This window comes from Pan troglodytes, chromosome 23, assembly GCF_028858775.2.
Source record: "Pan troglodytes isolate AG18354 chromosome 23, NHGRI_mPanTro3-v2.0_pri, whole genome shotgun sequence".
NCBI classification, from domain to species: domain Eukaryota; kingdom Metazoa; phylum Chordata; class Mammalia; order Primates; family Hominidae; genus Pan; species Pan troglodytes.
Window position 1 is genome coordinate 41,431,071 of NC_086016.1, and position 15,456 is coordinate 41,446,526.

Genomic DNA, 15,456 nt, shown 5'->3' on the forward strand with positions numbered 1-15,456 from the left:
CCTGGTGGGTCACTGCCACCGTCCACGTCCCCAGGTGGCGTCTGACACAAGGCGGGCCAAAGTGGCCCTCTCCAGCCTGTCTGCCTCCCATAGCCTCCGTGGGGAAAGCACTGAGGCAGGATCAGATGGAACCAGAGAAGCCCATCCCCCACCTCCTGCCCACTCATTCCTTAAAGACATCAGTCTCGGCCGGGTGCGGTGGCTCAGGCCTGTAATCCCAGCACTTTCAGAGGCCAAGGCAGGCAGATCATGAGGTCAGGAGATCGAGACCATCCTGGCTAACACGGTGAAACCCTGTCTCTACTAAAAATAAAAAAAAGTTAGCCGGATGTGGTGGTGGGCACCTGTAGTCGCAGCTACTCTGGAGGCTGAGGCAGGAGAATAGCGTGAACCTGGGAGGCGGAGCTTGCAGTGAGCCAAGATAGCACCACTGCACTCCAGAACCTGGGCGACAGAGCGAGACCCTGTCTCAATTAAAAAAAAAAGACATCAGTCTCTCCCAAAACCCAGCTAGGTTGCTGGCTTGACAGAGGTCCTGGCCCTCAGAAATCCCGTTGTCCCAGGACAGGGGCAGGTGGTCTGAGGGCGCCGCAGCACCCGTGAGCCATCCTCACTAGGAGTTGTACCGTCCTGGTCTGGTCGTCTCATTCTCTAATGAGCCGGGAGCTGGCAGCAGAGCCAGGAGCGGAGCTGCAGAGCAGGCTCCCCACGATGCCCGTGTCGGGACGTTCCTGCCAGTGGCAGTGGGGGCAGCGGGGCCTGTCTGGAGCGACTCCAGGCCGCTCAGACATCAAAGGGAAAAGCACCCGATTGTGCTGTTTGCGGGGCTAGTTCCTTCTTGTCCCTCAGGTCTTAGCACAGATGCCCCCTCTGGAAAGAGCCCTTCCCTGGCCCCCACCCCACCGCCCCCTGCCCGTCTCCCTGTTGTTTCCTCCATGGGTCACTCACTCTCAGCCTGTATCCGTGTCGCCTCTCGCCTGCTCCATGGGAGCAAGGGCTTTCTCTCTCTTATTCCACTAGGTCCCAGCCTGGCACGCAGCAGCCCCTCACACAAGCATGGCATGAGTCAGGGAGGAAGGGACAGAGGGAATGGCCGTGTGACCTTGGGCAGTAACTTGGGCTGGTTTTTCATGTACAAAATGAGGCAACGACCCACTTAGATTGCTGAACACATCGAGTGGCCATAGCTGTGAGAAGTGAGAGCTGCCCCTGCCCTACTGATGGGGAGACAGGTACAGGTGACAGGAGCGTTAGCCGAGATGTCCACCCATCCACCACACGCCTATGGGCACCTTTGTGCCATGAGGGCTCAGCCTGGGCCCTGGTGGAAGCAGGTACCGGGTCGATGCTACCTGCAGCCTCATCAGAGCCTAGCTCTTGGGCAGCGGGCGTGGTTCTGGCCTCTTCACAGCCGAAGCGCAGACAGGGGCTGTGGGCCAAGCTCCTGAAATTTCCGCCGACAAGGGCATCTTTCATGAGTCTGCCTTCTGGGCCCCCTGTTTTGAAACCAAACAAGGATGCAGATTTCTGCCAATCCCGATGAGCTCGGCATGAGCACAGGCTCTGTTCCCACACGGAGGTGATGTCAGCCCCGAGCAGAGACAGGCGCTTGGCATTCCACGAGCCTGGGCGGCCGCGTCAGGGACAGACACAGTGTCTGACAGCCGGCTTTGAGAAATACTGACACCAGTTCACAGACTCCATTCCTGCCTTCAGGGACCCCCAGAAAGGTGGAAGGACCCCAGGTTGTGTGACCAGTCACCTGATCCAGCCCCTTCTTGTCCTGGTTCTCCCATCACAGAGGGGCCAGGGCAGGGCAGGAGTGGGCCTGAGAGCCCATGGCTGGTTTCCACATGCGCCATGATTAAGCTCCTGCACTCGGCATTTCAGTAAAGCTATCTTGTGGTACAGACAGTGCTGACATCAGAACCTTCCGTGGATCCAGCCTCCTACCTCCGGGTACCTGCTGTGTGGGAGTCACTCCCCTCCCCCAGCCCTGGATGCTCCTCCAGTCATCCCAGTAGCTCAGGGCCAGCCCCTGGGACGTGTCTAAGAACATGAGTGGACAAATAGATGGACTGCCCAGAGCAGGGTTTCTGAGACTTCGTTGCAGGATATGTCATCGTCCTGCAGAAAACTACCCCCGCCCTAGGACCCCCCGAGTTTTAGGGTTTGTAAGAAATTACATGTCTCATTTATTTTGAACAGGTGAATTTTGCAGTCAATTTCTTGTGTTCCATTTTAGTACAAAAATAGCATTATCTTTTCAAAAGTAACATTTTGAAATTACTCATCAAGTAAATTGATGCTTCAGGAAGAGCTGTGTCAATGCTGTAGGTTTATAGACCTGCGCTTCACAGGAAACCCCAGCAGGTCCCCGGCTGCCGGGCCCAGGTGATCCTAATGAAACTCTCCACTGCTCAGGGCCAGGTGCCTTGCTGGGAGCTTGCAAAACCTTCACTCCCGCGGCCCTCACCCAGCCCCTGAAGGGCAACAATTTGTGTCTGAAGGTTTGCTGGGTCCTACTGCTGGCGCCCATTTTACAGATGTGGAAAAGCAAGCACAGACCAGTTAAGGAGCTTGGGCAGAGTGACTGGGAGACAGTTCAGCTCCGTATCAGAAAGGGCTTTCTAAGCGTGCGTGCTGTCGCATGTAAGCGGCTCCCTGTGGGTAGTGGGCCCCCTTCCTCACCACCACCCTGACATCACAGGTGTGAGCAGCCACCGCACACACTGGGCATCACATGGGCCGGGGAGCCTGGCTCTACAGCACAGTCCTTTGGCCATGAAGAGGGGGTGGTAGTGAAGATACAGAGTCCTTGCCTTGACAGGAGGTGGGGCTGACAGCCTCCCATCTTCCAGCCTGCCCCAAGACCACGTGACCTTTCCTGACCTGGTGCTTCTGTAAGTCCCACCTCCCGGGTGCCCCTGGGCGACCTTGGCCCATAAATCTCTTTGATCCCCATCTCATCTTCAAATGAAGGTTTACAGCTCAGCTTTAAAAACAAAATAAAAATAACTAGTAGGTTCTGGCTGGGCACGGTGGCTCAAGCCTATAATCCCAGCACTTTGGGAGGCCAAGGCAGGTGGATCACCTGAGGTCAGGAGTTCGAGACCAGCCTGGCCAACATGGTAAAATCCCATCTCTACTAAAAATACAAAAAAGTAGCCAGGCGTTGTGGTGCATGCCTGTAGTCCCAGCTACTCAGGAGGCTGAGGCAGGAGAATCACTTGCACCCTGGAGGCGGAGGTTGCAGTGAGTGGAGATTGTGCCACTATACTCCAGCCTGGGCAACAGAGCGAGACTCCATCTCAAAAAAAAAGAAAAAAAAAAAAGGAGTTCTAACTACGTTCCAGGTATGTAGCTGACATGTAATATCTCATTTAACCTGGCAAAGAGCTGGTATCCGTGGCCTCAGAGAGGTTTAGAAAGTTGCCCAAGATCACACAGGAGCAAAGATTTAAACTCTGGACTTTTCTCTATGTGTCATGAAGTTTCCTCCTGATTTTCAGAGACCCTTCCAGGCCTGCAAGCAGATTTGACAGCCATCCCTCAGTGCCAGCTAAACCTGCTGGGCAGCCTGACCCCAGGGTAGGAAGGAAGCGCCTACACCAAGGGGCCCTCTGGGAGCTGAGATCATCCTGGGGTTTTGTCGCTTGGTCTGACTTGTGCACTGGGATCTTCTCGTGCCAGGCCAGGCCCCGCTCCCCCCGGGACTGGGCAGACCCCCTCCCTCATGCATCTGTGTCCACTGAGGCTTCCCTCACCTAGAATGGCCCATCCTTCAGGACCCAGCTCACTCGCATCTTCTTTCCAGGGACTTACCCCCCAAGGCTGTCCTCTGTTCTGGTGAGCTCAGGGCTCTTGGAACTTGGTCTGCAGTGACTCTGGGGTTCCTGGTTAGGACCCATGTTCTCTAGGTCCCAGCACCCTGCACGGGGCAGTGTTTGTGACACTGGGCCCAGCTATTCTGAGAGAAGGACTCCAACCTTCCATCAGGCGTGGCCCGAGATGTGGGTGGCCCTGGGCATGGGGCATGGATGCATTGTGACTTTCATGGGCCTCTTCTGCAAAAAAAAATTTTAAATTATACTTTATGACTATTGGTAGAAAGATAAATATATTAATACATTAAAATTTCTCTTTGAGTAAAAGTTCATTTTCTTCTGTTTTAAAGGTAAAATATTTCCCCAGCCCCCTGAAAGGATGGTGGGCCCAAGGGTTCATGCCTGCTGCACCTCATCAGGAGGGTGGCCGTGACTCGGGGGGACCACCGGGGCCTAAATCAGCCTCTTCAGTGCGGTGGCCTGCAGCTAACGTCCCCATCCCAGCCTTCCTGAACTTTCAACCACCCTGGGGCCTCAGACCCAGGAATAAGATTCGAGAACCGGTGGTGGGGGCTGAGGTGGGAGAATCGCTTGAGCCTGGGAGGCGGAGCTGCAGTGAGCCGAGATCGTGCCACTGCACTCCAGCCTGGGTGACAGAGTGAGACCCTGTCTCCAAAAATCCAAGAAACTTTCAAGAACAGGTGGAAAGAAATCCGGAGATGACAGAGAGGGATGTCCCCTCGTACTCTGCTCCTTTCCTCCCAGCCTTTGCCATGGCTGTGTTGGTTTCCTGGTGTGCCCTCCCTTTACCTCTAGCCAGCAACAAAGCCTGCCGGGCACCAGGCACCAGGTGTGCCGCCAAGTAGGGGCTGAGGCTGGCAGGGTGGGGAGAGGGGAGGCCGTCAGAAAGTCTCTGTTAATACTCCGGCCCTGCAGGGGCTCAGTCTCTGCGGAAGATAAAACTACACCTGGAAGTCTGGCCAAAACGGCCAGAATGGGCCCTGAGACCCAGGCCAAGGGGAGACCCCTTCTGTCTGATGAGTTCCGGAACCTTCCCAGAGCAGGTGGGCTCTGCACCGGGTCCTGGAATGCTCCTGAGGGGTCTGGGCTTCCTGGGACTGACTGCCAGGCTCCTCCTGTGCTGGCAGCTTTGCTAAAGATGACGGACTAAACACACACGTCCACTTTCCCTCCCTCCTCAAACCCCCTTAAAACAACAGGGAGGGATTTCTCCCTCCCTCTGCTCCCGCCATCCATCCCTCCCTCCCTTCCTTCTTCGTTCCCTCCCTTCCTCCTTCCCCCTTTCCTCCCTCCTCCCTCCCTCCCTTCATCCCTTCCCCCTTCCCTCCCTTCCTCCTTCCCTCCATCGCTTCCTCCTTTCCTCCCTCCCTCCCCACTCCCTCCTTCCTTCCCTTCTCCCTCCCTCCCTTCCTCCTTCCTTCCCTCCCTTCTCCCTCCCTCCCTCCCTTCTTTCCTCCTCCTTTCCCTCCCTCCTTCCCTCCCTCTCCCCTCCTCCCTCTCTCCCTTCCTTCCTTCCAGGTATAAACCCACAAGGTTGTAGCAATCAGGAGACAACGTCCACACAGGTTTTGAAGCTGAAAAGTCGATGTAGAGTGGCAGCTGACTTAAGGGACACAGAAGTTACATCCCAGGTGTGTGATGGCAGCTGAACACCAGTGTGGTTTACCCTGAAGAACCACCGAAAGCTCAGCGTGAGCCAGCAGTCCCAGGTGGGGGCAAAATGAGGCGCAGTCAGGTCCCCCGGTCTCCCACCCAGAATGGCCAGGCAGTCCCGTCCTCCGCTCACCAGAGTCCACCCAGAGATAGCGGCACTGCCACAGCACTGGAAGCAGAGCAGTCGGGTGCTTCTGGGCACTGGGACCCCATGTGCCCTGCCGAGCTCCCAGCACACAGCCCAGTCTTCACCCTCCAGCAGGACACTGAGGCTCCTCGCTGGAGAATCTGACGCACAACAAAGTCCTGAAAATACTGACATAGGGGGGTCCCTAGCAAGTACCCCCCACCTCCCTTCAGTGAAATCAAGAGTCTGTGTATCTAGAACTTACTTTCTTTTTTTTTGTTTTTGTTTTTGAGATTGGGTCTCGCTCTGTTGCCCAGGCTAGAGCGTAGTGATTCAATCTTGGCTCACTGCAACCTCCGCCTCCCAGATTCAAGTGATTCTCCTGCCTCAGCCTCCCGAGTAGCTGGGATTACAGCCACCACCACACCCAGCTAATTTTTGTATTTTTACTAGAGACGAGGTTTCACCATGTTGGCCAGACTGGTCTTGAACTCCTGACCTCAATTGATCCACCCGCCTTGGCCTCCCAACCCACCTCAGCCTCCCAAAGTGCTGGGATTACAAGCGTGAGCCACCGTGCCCAGCTGTGTCTAGAACTTTTGATAAGCAAAGTGAATGTTAAAAGATAGAAGGAACCAGCCATTACCATATGAGCCAGCAATTCCACTCCCAGGAAACACAAACATACAGAAACAGTACGGAAGTGTTCACGGCAGCATTACTCATCATAGCCGAATGTCACAAGCAACCTAGATATCCATCCGAAGAGGAGAAGCAGACTGTGCTGCCTCCACGCCACGGAATAGTATTCAGCCATGAAAAGGAATGACACTGACAGGCCACCACAAGGAAGAGCCTCAAAATCACTGTGCTAATGAGAGAAGCTGGTCACAAGAGGTCACATGTATGATTCCTCCTACAGATGCCGGTGATAGGCAAATCCATAGAGACAGAAGGCAGGGCTAGGGGGAAGGGGGAAACTGCAGAGACTGGTAACAGAGCCAGCGTGTTTTTCTGGGGTGAGGTGTTGGTGAATGCATTGAGTGCCACTGACCTGCAGTTTTCAAGCGGTTAATTGTATGCTATGTGAATTTCACCCCAGTGAAATTGAGGAACCAGCCCAAGGCTTCCTCTGCTTGGAAGGAAGAACTCTAGGTGGCTCCTCTGGACTCACAAAGCACCTGAATTGGTCCTCTAGGATGAAGAGTCCAGAGAGAGAGTGTGAGCCTCACGTGCCGTTGTATTATTTCATTTCATTCCACCTTATTTTATTTTATTTTTAAGACAGAGTCTCACTCTGTCACCCAGGCTGGAGTGCAGTGGTGTGATCACTACTCACTGCAGCCTCCACCTCCTAGACTAAAACGATCCTCCCACTGCAGCCTCCCAAATAGCTGGGACCACAGGCATGCAGCACCACACCCGGCTAATTTTTTGTATTTTTCAGTACAGTCGGGGTGTTGCCATGTTCCGCCTCTGCCTCCCAAAGTGCTGGGATTACAGGCATGAGCCACTGCTCCTGGCCCATGTGCCATTTTATTTATTTATTTACTTAGAGATGGAATTTTGCTCTTGTTGCCCAGGCTGGAGTGCAATGGCATGATCTCGGCTCACTGCAACCTCCGCCTCCCAGGTTCAAGCGATTCTCCTGCCTCAGTCTCCCTAGTAGCTGGGATTACAGGTGCCCGCCACCACGCCCAGCTAATTTTTTGTATTTTTAGTAGAGACGGGGTTTCACTATAGTGGCCAGGTTGGTCTCCAACTCCTGACCTCAGGCAATCCACCCACCTCAGCCTCCCAAAGTGCTGGCATTACAGGCATGAGCCACTGCTCCTGGCCCATATGCATTTTAGATGTTCTAATAATCACATTTGAAAAAGTAAAAAGGGGCAGGTGGATCGCTTGAGTCCAGGAGTTTGAGACCAGCCTGAACAACATGGTGAAACTTCGTCTCTACTGAAAAATACACAAAAATTAGCCAGAGGTGGTGGCACACATCTGTGGTCCCAGCTACTCAGGAGGCTGAGGTGGGAGGATCATCTGAGCCTGGGAAGTCGAGCCTGCAGTGGGCCATGATCATGCCACTGCACTCCAGCCTGAGCGACGGGGGTAAAACCTTGTCTCAAAATCCAGGTGTATTTTACCCATACAGAATAATTCTGTGCAGGCCAGCATGATCTGGGCTTCATGGCTATGGCTCGAGGTCACGCCAATGGATGGTCCAGTTCTAGACTGTTTCAGACTGGAGGCTCTGTATACTCTGAAGAGGATGAGAGTTTTAAATTATAGTGCATTTTAAGTCTATGAATTAAAAACAAATAGGCAGCTGGGTGTGGTGGCTCACACCTGTAATCCCAGCACTTTGGGAGGCTGAGGTTGGTGGATCACCTGACGTCGGGAATTTGAGACCAGCCTGGCCAACAGGGTGAAACCCCATCTCTACTTAAAATACAAAAAAAATTACTCAAAAAAGAAAATTAGCTGGGTGTGATGGTGGGTGTCTGTAATCCCAGCTACCTGGGAGGCTGAGGCAGGAGAATTCGCTTGAACCCGGGAGGCAGAGGTTGCTGTGAGCCGAGGTCATGCCATTGCACTCCAGCCTGAGCAACAAGAGCAAGATTCCATCTCAAAAAACAAACAACAAAAAAAACCCAAATAGGCTATAATCCTCTTTAGGATTATCTGAATAACCACCTTAAAAATTAGTCTTGAGCAACCATAAAAAAGAATGAGATCACGTCATTTGCAGGGACATGGATGCAGCTGGAGGCCATTCTCCTTAGCAAACTCACACAGGAATAGAAAACCAAATACTGCATGTTCTCATAAATGGAAGCTAAATGATGAGGACACACAAACACATAGAGGGGAACAACACACTGGGACCTTTCAGAAGGTGGAGGGTGGGAGGAAGGAGAGGATCAGGAAAAATAACTAATGGGTACTAGGCTGAGTGATGAACTAATCTTCACAACAAACCCCGATGACACACACTGACCTATGTAACAAACCTGCACATGTACCCATCAACTTAAAAGTTCAAGCTGGGCTCAGTGCCTCACAACTATAATCCCAGCATTTTGGGAGGCTGAGGCGGGTAGATTGCTTGAATCCAGGAGTTTGAGACCAGCTTGGCCCAGATGGCAAAACCCCATCTCAGGCCGGGCGCGTGGCTCACGCCTGTAATCCCAGCACTTTAGGAGGCCGAAGTGGGCAGATCACGAGGTCAGGAGTTCGAGACCAGCCTAGGCAACATAGTGAAACCCCATTTCTACTAAAAATACAAAAATTAGCCAGGCGTGGTGGTGGGCGCCTGTAGGCCCAGCTACTCGAGAGGCTGAGACAGGAGAATCACCTAAACCCAGGAGGCGGAGGTTGCAGTGAGCCGAAATCGCGCCACTGCACTCCAGCCTGGGCAACAGAGCGAGACTCCATCTCAAAAAAAAAAAAAAAAAAAAAAGTGGGGGCGAGGCTGGGCACAGTGGCTCACGCCTGTAATCCCAGCACTTTGGGAGGCCAAGGCGGGCGGATCACCTGAGGTCAGGAGTTCGAAACCAGCCTGGCCAACATGGTGAAACCCCATCTCTACTGAAAAAAACAAAAAACAAAAATACAAAAATTAGCCGAGTATGGGTGTGTGCCTGAAATCCTGGCTACTTGGGAGGCTGAGGCAGAAGAATCGCTTGAACCCGGCAGGTGGAGGTTTCAGTGAGCTGAAATTGTGCCACTGCACTCCAGCCTGGGTGACAGAGCGAGACTCTGTCTAAAAAATCCCCCAAAAAACCGTCTCTACCCAAAACACAAAAAAATTAGCCATGTGTGGTGGCACGTGCCTATGGTCTTAGCTACTCTGGAGGCTGAGGTGGGAGGATCACTTGAGCCCAGGAGGTGGAGATTTCAGTGAGCCAAGATCATGCCACTGCACTCCAGCCTGCGGAACAGAGCGAGACCCTGTCTCAAAAAAAAAAAAAAAAAAAAAAAAGATTAAACATTAGTTCTGAATTAAACATTGAATTACCATACGACTCAGTAATTCCACTTCTGTGTATACACCCAGAAGAACTGAAAGCAAAGTCTCAGATGCTCGTGTGGCAATCTTGGTAGCAATATTGTATACATCAGCCAAAAGGTGGAGGCAACTCATCAATGGATGAGATGTCCATGGATAAACAAAATGCGTTCTATCCATACAATGAAATATTATTCAGCCTTAAAAAAAAAAAAGAAATTCTGACACATGCTACAATGTAGATGAATCTTAAGCACATTATGCTAAGTAAATTGAGGCAGTCACAAAAGGACAAATACTATACGGTCTCACTCAGACGAGGCACTTATGGTAGTCAAATTCAGAGACAGAAAGTAGAATGGGATTGACAGATGCTGGGGGGCAGGGGAATGGGGAGTTAATATTTAATGGGTGCAGAGTTTCAGTTTTGCAAGATGAAAATCGTGCTGGGCCAGGCTGGCTTGGTGGCTCATGCCTGTAATCCCAGTGCTTTGGAAAGCCAAGGTGAGTGGATCACCTGAGGTCAGGAGTTCCAGACCAGTCTGGCCAACATGGCAAAACCCTGTCTCTACTAAAAATACAAAAATTAGTCGGGCATGGTGTCTTACACCTGTAATCTGAGCTACTCAGGTGGCTGAGGCACAAGAATCGCTTGAACCCGGGAGGCAGAGGTTGCAGTGAGCCGAGATCATGCCACTGCACTCCACCCTGGGCGACAGAGCGAGACTCTGTCTCAAAAAAAAAAGCATTCTGGAGATGGACGGTGGTGATGGTACCATTCAATGTGAATGTACCTAATGCCACCACACTGTGTGCTAAAAACTGGTTAAAGTGGTAAATTTTGTGTTATGTAGATTTTACCACATTTTTGTTTTTTAAAGTTTGGCTACCCAGTGAGTGTGGATTTGTGCTGACCAGGGCATTGAGACTTCATAGTCACTGGAGCTAATGAGAAAAGATGCGGGGAGACTTTGGCCAGGTGTCGTCCAGGCACTGCCTCAGCCAGGCCTCCCAGGCTGGGTAGGCGTGAACAGAGGAGCCTGCAGGGAGGAGCAAGGCCTTGCTTGGCCTCCACACTGGCCAAAGCCACCCGGCCCCAGAGAATCAGCCCCTCATTGGGCACCTCGATTGCTGACTGCCCTGTCTGTGGTGAGAGCCAGCAAGATTTCTTCCTGTTGTTAATTTGATTTTTTATTGGCTCTACGTTTTTTTATATTCATTTTGCAAATTTGCTTTGGTTTGGTTTTGTTTTTTGAAACAGAGTCTCACTCTGTTGCCCTGGCTGGAGTGCAGTGGCACGATTCAGGCTCACTGCAACCTTTGTCTCCTAGGTTCAAGCGATTCTCATGCCCCAGCCTCCTGAGTACCTGGGATTACAGGCGCCCGCCACCAAGGCAGGCTAATTTTTGTATTTTTTAGTAGAGACAAGGTTTCACCTTGTTACCCAGGCTGATCTGGAACTCCTGGCCTCAAGTGATCCTCCCGGCTTGGCCTCCCAAAGTGCTGGGATCACAGGCATGAGCCACCGTTCCCAGCATTGCTTTGTTTTTAATGTTGGAGGCAAACATAAACACAAGAGCTTTACACCTAGCTCGGTGTCTGCGCATATTTAAGAAACACAATGATAAAAATGACTGACGACAACCCCAGAATCCATGAGAATTTTTTTCTTTCGAAGAGCATTAGGATTTGAGTCATGCTATGGTTTGGCTTCTGAATCTGTCTCCCTTGAAGCAGGGTCATCTCTGTGTCCCCATGGGGACACAGGGCCAGTCTCGAAATTGTTTCCTGAGTGAGTAATGAAGTGAGTGAATGAATGAATGAAGAGCTAGCAGAAGGAGAAATCACTGGGGGGCAGGGTGCAGAAGCAGCAGGAGAATCAGGGAAGTCTTCCAGGAAGAGGCCCAGGCATCCTGGGTCCAGAAGTGGGATCAGGAGTTTGAGGAATAGGAGATGGGGTGGGGATGGGCGTATCTCAGGGTGAGGCACGAGTCCCGGCCTGAAGGGTGCTGAGGGCCTCTGCCTAGTGATGTCACGCCTGGAACCCAGCCTCTGAGCCCAGCTCAGAGGTCGGGGTGGGCAGTCTAGGGGCAGCCTTCCCCATCAGACCTCTGGGAGTTAGCCCCACAACTCCCTCCCCATGCCACATCCCAGACAACACCTGGTCCTGCAGGTCTCATCTCCTCTTTCCAGCCTCCCATCTCCACCCCAGCCACCGTTACCTCACCTGTTTCCCAGCGCCTCTGCCAGCTTTCCCCACTGCCAGTCTGGCCCCATCTGATCCATCTCAGACCAGCGACATCCACTTATTCCTCCAGAGAATATGCATCGAGCACTTAGTATGCGCTCAGCTCTGATTAGGAACCAAAGAAAGGCCCTGCCCAGTGGAGAGACAGACAACAAACAAGGAAACCTAAGCGCGTCCTCTGACAGCCAGCAGCAACACGCGCCAGGGGGAAAACAGGAGGAATCTGAGAAGGGATCCACGGGGCGCCTTCTCTGTGACTTCAGGGCCATGGCTCCAGACCCTCTAGCCTTGTCAGGACTGCTGTGAGCTGTGAGTCTGGTCCTAGCCTGGCCAGCCTGGACCAGGCCACCAGCTCCATATGGCCATCACATTGCATGGCACCACAGTGTGATCTTGGACGAGTCACTTTCCAGTTCTGAGCATCAGCTTGTCCACCTGTAGGATGGGCTTGGTGGCAAGAACACTGCAGGAATCACCAGGGCCCTAAATCCTCCTAGGAGCTGGAGGGTTGGCCCTGTGAGGAAGGAGTGACTTTCATCCCGACCTGATTTAGAAACAGTCTCTCTCCTGCCAGCTGCAGTCAGTGGGGGCTACGTCATACCCCTCATGAGACGGTGGAAGGCTCAAAAGTGATGTGGTTCATGCTGAGACATGGCCACAGTAAGTGTCCCCACAGCAGCAGCCCTTGTTAGAATCCCGCTGCTCCGTTCCCTGGAGACTTTGTCCAGCCGGGGAGGGTCTGCCTGGATTCAGCCGTCTCCAAGCCTCTAATAGTAGTGAAAACGGCTGGTGTTTCTCCGACACAGCCCCTGGGCCAGTGTCACAAGCGCCACTCACAAGGCTCGCTCACCCTGCACCATCACTCCAGACCATGCTGGTGCTTTTACTGTCCCTCTTTGGGGGGATCCAAATCTAGGAAAGGTGATGTAACTCACCCAGACCTCCGGTGGGAGCAGGCCTTGTGCCTGGTCCGCCTGCCATGTCACTGTCTCTGCGGTGTTGGCTGGGGCGGCCCGCTGGCCTCCCTCCCAGGCCCAACGCCTGGCGGGGGTGGCTGGAACAGCCGGGGGAGGCGGCCCCTCTCTTCCCTGTGTGGTCCAGGGCCGCTCTCCCCCTGGATTTCCCTCCATAGCTGCTGACCTCCAAGCTGGAGGAAAAGGACATTGCAAGGCCACTTGAGGCCTAGCCTGGACATTTCCTGGTCCCTTCCACCTCATCCTAGTGGGCAAAGCAAGTCACAGGCCTGCCCAGGTTGCAGGGAGGGGAAAATGGTGGACATGCTGCCAGGGCCGGGGAGGGAGGGGACCCTGCAGCCATCTTGGCAGACACCTCCCACCCAAGGACCCCAAGCCTCAGAGCCGTCCTTAACTGCTGGCAGCCTCCAGTGGGGCAGGGCAGCAGAGTGTATGGTGATCCCCATGCTTGCGGAAGAGGCCCAGGAGGCTCGAGGCCCAGCTGGGGGCGACTAGAGGAGGATAAGCGGGCTCTGGACAGGCCCCAGCGTAACCAAAGGCCATTTCCTCCAGAGGCCCCGGCTCTGTCCCCGTCCCTGAGGGTGTTTTCCCGGGAATGAGCTGGGCCTGCTCCTCCTGCAGGTGATAACACTTGGCCCTGCCTGGGGTTTCCGAAAGGCGGAGGGCGCCACACAGCAGCCGCTCCCTGGCCCCGCCTCGGCCTCACAGACTCTGGAGTGCAGCAAATGTCCCCAGACAGTGATGTTCACTGAGGGTAGCAGGGGGGAAACCAGGGTGGATCTTTCCTCTCCTCCAACCCCTAGAGGCCTCGTGAACCTTTCAGTGGCCTCCCAGCACAGGTGCTGCCACTCATTAGCTGCCTGATCTTGGGAAAGTTAACTTCACTGCTTCGTGCCTGTTTCCTTATCTGAAAAATGGGGAGAAAGGAAGGGCAGACATGATTGCTCTGTGCCAGGCCCCGTTCTAAGCACTTTGCATCTAGCAACTCATGCAAGCCTCCCAACAGCCCTGTGAGGCGGGGTCTGTTATGACACTCCTCACTTTACAGATGAGGAAATGAAGGCACAGAGAGGGCAAACAAGTTGCCTGAGGTCACACAGTGAGTCAGTGAATCTCGGAGTTGGGCCCAGGTAGCCCAGGTCTGTCTTGTTAGCTGCCATGCCCAACATCACGGGCTGACGTGACAATGCAGGATGATGCCAGCCCGTGGTCAGTGATGTGGGTTTGCTTCTGTGGTTATCATCCCCGTGCTCTTTCCGGAGCCCGAACTGCACCTGCTCCGCTAGTGCCTGTGCTCCGCCTCCTATTCCTTCCCTTTTCTATACCATAGTGTGGCTGAGGTTGTTTTAAACCTGAATTTGTTTGAGCCCCTGAGCTTTCTAGTTGCAGTTCATTGCACTTCGCAGAGCAACTGGCAGGAAGTGTGTGTGGTGGCCAGAGCTCTCGCCGCAGATGCAGGCCGTGTTAACGGAGCGCAGGGCAGCCAAGGCAGGTGAGAGACCCTCTGTGTGCATCTATGCAAGTCAGGACATGTCGGGGGAGGGCAAATGGAGAGTAACTGGGATGGAAAGGTCTGGAAACCATGTCGTAGGAGGAGGCGCTAAAGAACCTGGGAGGAGGCCGGGCGCGGTGGCTCACACCTGTAATCCCAGCACTTTGGGAGGCCGAGGCTGGCAGATAACGAGGTCAGGAGTTCAAGACCAGCCTGACCAATATGGTGAAACCCCGTCTCTACTAAAAATACAAAAAAAAATTAGCCGGGTGTGGAGGCACATGCCTGTAGTCCCAGTTACTTGGGAGGCTGAGGAAGGAGAATCACTTGAACCCGAGAGGCAGAGGTTGCAGTGAGCCAAGTTCGAGCCACCACACTCCGGCCTAGGTGACAGAGTGAGACACTGTCTCAAAAAAAAAAAAAAAAAAACCTGGGAGGAGAAGTGGTGGAGGGACCCTTGCCAAATGTCTGGAGGACCGCCGTGCCAATGAAGAAGCTGGCTTGCTCTGCCCAGTTCCAGGCAGCGGGTTCTAGGGTATCTAACAGCCAAAGTGGTCACATAATAGAGTGAGAGAGTGAGCGCCACATCACAGGACGTGTGTAAGCAGTGGCATGAGACTGGGGCCACAGGAGATGACCTTGAAGCCCCTCTCCTCACCCAGGTCACAGGTGTGAGGCCCAGTGGAACCATATTTGGCCAGTTCCCCAGCCTCAGAGCATGCTTGAGCTAAAGGTCAGTGGCTAAGCCTCCTACCGCCAGCTCAGGCCCCCAGGTGGAGACCCTGTGGCCGATCCCAGATTTCCTGAGTGAATTTCTCTCTTCTTCCAGTTCTACTCACTGGCCCAGGTCCAGCTGGACAGCCTGGACCCCTGAACAGGGCTTCCAGCAGCACCCTGGTTTATTTAAGTTTCAGGCCATCGAAAGGACCAGAGTAACCGCTGGCCCCTAGCTGGCCACCTGGGGTCTGTGGTTTTCGGGTTCCGACAATCACAAATAGACTGGATGTTCCCAAGGTCGCCTCTCAGGCCCAGCCCCTGCCCACCTTCCTGTGGCTGTGTGGCTGCCAAGTGATGACTCGGCCCAGGGGCCGTGAGGACAGAGGCT

At 53.6% G+C, this 15,456-nt stretch overlaps 1 protein-coding gene across 2 annotated transcripts in view; it reads left to right on the top strand.

Moving 5' to 3' along the window:
• The first annotated feature begins 14,113 nt into the window (after positions 1–14,113).
• Positions 14,114–15,456, top strand: part of MGAT3 (beta-1,4-mannosyl-glycoprotein 4-beta-N-acetylglucosaminyltransferase) — a 45,034-nt gene continuing 43,691 nt past the window's right edge. The window contains exon 1 of one of the 2 annotated variants that reach the window (XM_009438426.5): positions 14,114–14,351. The gene's annotated coding sequence lies outside the window, so the exon portion shown is untranslated. The remainder of the gene's footprint in view (positions 14,352–15,456) is intronic. The other variant, XM_016939199.4, reaches the window with a different exon arrangement.